The sequence below is a fragment of the Bufo bufo genome, chromosome 7 (genome assembly GCF_905171765.1).
Source record: "Bufo bufo chromosome 7, aBufBuf1.1, whole genome shotgun sequence".
Taxonomy (NCBI): Eukaryota; Metazoa; Chordata; class Amphibia; order Anura; family Bufonidae; genus Bufo; species Bufo bufo.
The window spans coordinates 83,595,473-83,600,979 of NC_053395.1; the positions used below are offsets into that span (position 1 = coordinate 83,595,473).

Genomic DNA, 5,507 nt, shown 5'->3' on the forward strand with positions numbered 1-5,507 from the left:
ACTGGGGACACTAATGGAGGAATAATTAATTCTGGGGAGCACCAATGGAGGCATTGCCATTACTCAAGGCACTAATGGTGGCATTATTAATTCTGGGGGGCACTAATGGAGGCATTACTATTACTCAGGGCACTAATGGGGCATTGTTAATTCTGGGGGGCACTAATGGAGGCATTGCTATTACTGGGACATTATTAATTCTGGGGGCACTAATGGAGGCATTGCCATTACTGAGGGCACTAATGGGGACATTATTAATTATGGTGGGCACTAATGGAGGCATTGCTATCACTGAGCGCACTAATGGGGACATTATTAATTATGGTGGGCACTAATGGAGGCATTGCTATCACTGAGCGCACTAATGGGGACATTATTAATTCTGGTCGGCACTAATGGAGGCATTACTATTACTTAGGGCACTAATGGGGGCATTATCAATTCTGGGGGGCACTAATAGAGGCATTACTATTACTGGGGGTATTGCTAATTCTGGGGGGCCACTAATGGAGGCATAACTATTAATGGGGCATTATGAATTCTGGTGGGCACTAATGGAGGCATTACTATTACTCAGGGCACTAATGAGGCATTGTTAATTATGGGGGGCACTAATGGAGGCATTGCTATTACTGGGGGCATTATTAATTGGGGGGGGGGCACTAATGAAGGCATTTATATTACTAGGGGAACTAATGGGGGCATTATTCTGGGGGGGCACTAATTGAGTCATAAATATTACTGGGGGCATTAATGGGGCACTATTAATACTGGGAGCCACATGTTGACCCTGTGTTAAGCCGCATCCCCACAACCACAACCACAACCCCTTTGGGTGTGACTTAACTTAGCCAGTACTTTTTGTTGGGAAAGGTGCAAACCAACAGCATTTTTACTGCACGGTGAAAATCATTTAATGCAGCAACTTGAATGCTTAAAATGCGTAGAGATTTAAAATAAAATAAACTCTTTCAGTCCAGATTTAATGTCACACTTTTCACAGTCCTTCTACCAGGTATTGGAGCTAGTTACCTTATTACTACACCTCACATAACTCATACAGATCGTCCCTGTCGCTGCGCAGGCGCAGAAGACTGGATTGTATAGGACACGGCCCCACCCTGCTGGCCGGCTGCACGCGTGCGCAGTGCTTCTCTCCTGTCCTCCATTCCATTGCTTGGTTCGCGTTGACTGACCAGAGTCCGCGAATCGTTTTCGCCGGGGTAAGTGGCCCTCTGGGCAGCCTTACATGGGGTGCTGAGTCTTATGAGCTGGATACGTGGAATAAAGCATTTATTTCTACAAGATCCCTGCAGCTGAGGAGGAAGGGCCGCGGGTGCGCCCATTTCCGGGTTCCTTCAAAATGGACCTGTCGCCTTGTAATACATTAGTCCATTCAGACGTAGTGTGACCGCACATAGGTGTGAACGGAGAGAAGTAACAGCGGTTTTATATATATATCACCGGCAGTGTCCAGAGGTTGTCCTGTGTACATGGGGACAGTGCCTGTATTGTATGCACCATGTGAATGCCGCAGCAGCCCCCTATATAGACATCTACACTATGGCATTCATACTGCATAGTAAATTGATGACAGGCAGAACCCGCTCCTATAGGCGGGACGCTGCCCCCGCACACCCGCTCCTATAGGCGGGACGCTGCCCCCGCGCACCCGCTCCTATAGGCGAGACGCTGCCCCCGCGCACCCGCTCCTATAGGCGGGACGCTGCCCCCGCGCACCCGCTCCTATAGGCGGGACGCTGCCCCCGCGCACCCGCTCCTATAGGCGGGACGCTGCCCCCGCGCACCCGCTCCTATAGGCGGGACGCTGCCCCCGCGCACCCGCTCCTATAGGCGGGACGCTGCCCCCGCGCACCCGCTCCTATAGGCGGGACGCTGCCCCCGCGCACCCGCTCCTATAGGCGGGACGCTGCCCCCGCGCACCCGCTCCTATAGGCGGGACGCTGCCCCCGCGAACCCGCTCCTATAGGCGGGACGCTGCCCCCGCGCACCCGCTCCTATAGGCGGGACGCTGCCCCCGCGCACCGGCTCCTATAGGCGGGACGCTGCCGCCGCGCACCCGCTCCTATAGGCGGGACGCTGCCCCCGCGCACCCGCTCCTATAGGCGGGACGCTGCCCCCGCGCACCCGCTCCTATAGGCGGGACGCTGCCCCCGCACACCCGCTCCTATAGGTGGGACGCTGCACCCGCTCCTATAGGCGGGACGCTGCCCCCGCACACCCGCTCCTGTAGGCGGGACGCTGCCCCCGCGCACCCGCTCCTATAGGCGGGACGCTGCCCCCGCGCACCCGCTCCTATAGGCGGGACGCTGCCCCCGCGCACCTGCTCCTATAGGCGGGACGCTGCCCCCGCGCACCCGCTCCTATAGGCGGGACGCTGCCCCCGCGCACCCGCTCCTATAGGCGGGACGCTGCACCCGCTCCTATAGGCGGGACGCTGCCCCCGCGCACCCGCTCCTATAGGCGGGACGCTGCCCCCACGCGCACCCGCTACTATTGGCGGGACGCTGCCCGCGCGCTCCCGCTCCTATAGGCGGGACGCTGCACCCGCTCCTATAGGCGGGACGCTGCCCCCGCGGACTCGCTCCTATAGGCGGGACGCTGTTCCCGTACACGGTTTTCACAGCTGGGCCAAAACGATTCCATTGTGTTTAATGCATCCGTTCTGTTCGCATGTGGTTATATTAATGCCAAACAGAAGAAACCGGATCCGTCACTAACAATATTGTAAGTTAATGGGTGACCGGTTTTTTTCGTGTCAGAAAAAAGCCGATCTTGCACTATTGACTTACATTGTTGTTAGTGATGAATCCTGTTTGTTCTGTTTCAATGACCGGACACAAAACCACGGCTTGCTGCTACTTTATGTCCGGTCGTGAAACGGAATGCTACTGGAACGGAAGGCATCCTGAATGAGCATACCCCATTCACAATACATTGGCCCTAAACAAAACTGTTTGGGCCCAATTTTAAGATCCTCTGCCGGATCTTAAAAGCAGAAACTCCAAACGGTAATGTGAAAGTACCCTTAAGCCTAATTCACACGTCGGTGTTCCATGGGTGTGCGCTGTACGTGTTCTCCACAGACCGCACACGTCCCCGTTCATTTTAATGTGTGTAGCATAAGTGTTTTAGCACTGTCCGTTTTTTGGTTTTTTTTTTAGCACGGATGCTTGCTCTATTTTATCCGTGTTCACAGATTAAATTGCCTAGTAGTTTGATTTCTATTGGATTTTATTATCACGTGGGTTTTATATATATTACTTTTTAGAATTAGTGACTTTTAAAAATACCTTTATCAGTGATAGTGCGGGTATAGGTATGTATATACCAACAGAGTGTACTACAATTCAAAAGGATTATATATACATTTCTTTTGACAGGGGAGTAGTGACCCCTAAACAGAGCATTTACAAGTGATACAATACTGTCAGTAGACTTAGACGGTTCGAGGATCACATCAAAAATAGGACAGGGTCTGAGGAAAGGGCAGGGCAGACACAATGCTTACCCTAACAGCCCTAATAACTGCTCAGTCCAGGGTGACCCCCTGATGGTGGGGGTTCCCTGTCCCCGAACCTAAGGCTACTTTCACACTAGCGTTCGGAGCGGATCCGTCTGATGTTTCATCAGACGGATCCGCTCCGATAATGCAGACGTTTGCATCCGTTCAGAACGGATCCGTCTGCATTATTACTTAGAAAATTTTCTAAGTCTGAAAGTAGCCTGAGCGGATCCGTTCAGACTTTACATTGAAAGTCAATGGGGAACGGATCCGCTTGAAGATTGAGCCATATAGTGTCATCTTTAGGGATGTCCCGATACCAGTATCGGGACCGATACCGGGCATTTGCACGAGTACATGTACTCGTGCAAATGTCCCCGATACCACTGCCGATACCTGTGCACCGCTTCTATGTGTCTGTGTCAGTCCGCAGCCTGCCCCTGCATCTCGCACAGCTAACAGCTTCACAGGCAGCAGCAGGCACTGTGTAATAGGAGCCGACAGTGGAAGCTAGCTCCGCCCCGCCCCTCCCTCCAACCAATCAGAGACTCACAGCACAGGGAGCGTAGTGCAGGGACTCAGAGAATCGTCTGACAGTTTATTAGTTAAAAGAATCCAATGAGTCACAGACCGTTGTAGCGTTACATTACCCTTCCTCGTTAGATTTCCCTACCCCCTGACTTCCTGTCGCATCGGCGATGACGTATGGAGGCGTGTCTTAGTTTTTACAATCTGCGCATGCGCAAAAGGCCAGACTAGTGAAAATCTCACTGCCGATTTCAGCAGCACACTGGGACACTGCGCATGCGTCGGGGAGCCGAGGTAGGGAAAAATTACGGCCCAGTGCGCAAGCGCGGTTAACTCATAAAATCCACCCGATATACGCGCATGCGCAGTGTGGGGGTAGGGAAAAATTACGTCCCAGTGCGCAAGCGCCGAGGGTAGTATAAATATTTATTTCACAAAAGCGCTTTTAACCCTTTGCAGGAGCAATTGTCATATTGTTCGCTTATAAATAGGTTCTATTATATAGGGGGTCTGCACAGTATATGGGGGTAGGTCTGCACAGTATATGGGGGTAGGTCTGCACAGTATATGGGGGGGGTCTGCACAGTATACGGAGGGGGTCTGTCTGCACAGTATACGGAGGGGGTCTGTCTGCACAGTATATGGGGGGGTCTGCACAGTATATGGGGGGGTCTGCACAGTATATGGGGGGGGTCTGCACAGTATATGGGGGGGGTCTGTCTTCACAGTATATGGGGGGGTCTGTCTGCACAGTATATGGGGGGGGTCTGTCTGCACAGTATATGGGGGGGGGTCTGCACAGTATATGGGGGTAGGTCTGCACAGTATATGGGGGGGGGTCTGTCTTCACAGTATATGGGGGGGGTCTGTCTTCACAGTATATGGGGGGGTCTGTCTGCACAGTATATGGGGGGGGGTCTGTCTGCACAGTATATGGGGGGGGGGGGTCTGCACAGTATATGGGGGGGGGGGTCTGCACAGTATATGGGGGGGGGTCTGCACAGTATATGGGGGGGGTCTGCACAGTATATGGGGGGGGGTCTGCACAGTATATGGGGGTAGGTCTGCACAGTATATGGGGGGGGTCTGCACAGTATATGGGGGGGGTCTGCACAGTATATGGGGGGGGTCTGCACAGTATATGCGGGTAAGTCTGCACAGTATATGGGGGGGTCTGTCTGCACAGTATATGGGGGGGTCTGTCTGCACAGTATATGGGGGGGTCTGTCTGCACAGTATGGGGGGGGGTCTGTCTGCACAGTATATGGGGGGGGGTCGCACAGTATATGGGGGGGGGTCTGTGCACAGTATATGGGGGGGGTCTGTCTTCACAGTATATGGGGGGGGTCTGTCTTCACAGTATATGGGGGGGGGGGTCTGCACAGTATATGGGGGGGGGTCTGTCTTCACAGTATATGGGGGGGGTCTGTCTTCACAGTATATGGGGGGGGTC

The 5,507-nt window shown here is 53.5% G+C and overlaps 1 protein-coding gene across 1 annotated transcript in view; it reads left to right on the plus strand.

Annotated features, from left to right (window-relative positions):
* The first annotated feature begins 1,094 nt into the window (after positions 1-1,094).
* Positions 1,095-5,507, plus strand: part of ARPC1A (actin related protein 2/3 complex subunit 1A) — a 52,526-nt gene continuing 48,113 nt past the window's right edge. The window contains exon 1 of the mRNA XM_040439399.1: positions 1,095-1,223. The gene's annotated coding sequence lies outside the window, so the exon portion shown is untranslated. The remainder of the gene's footprint in view (positions 1,224-5,507) is intronic.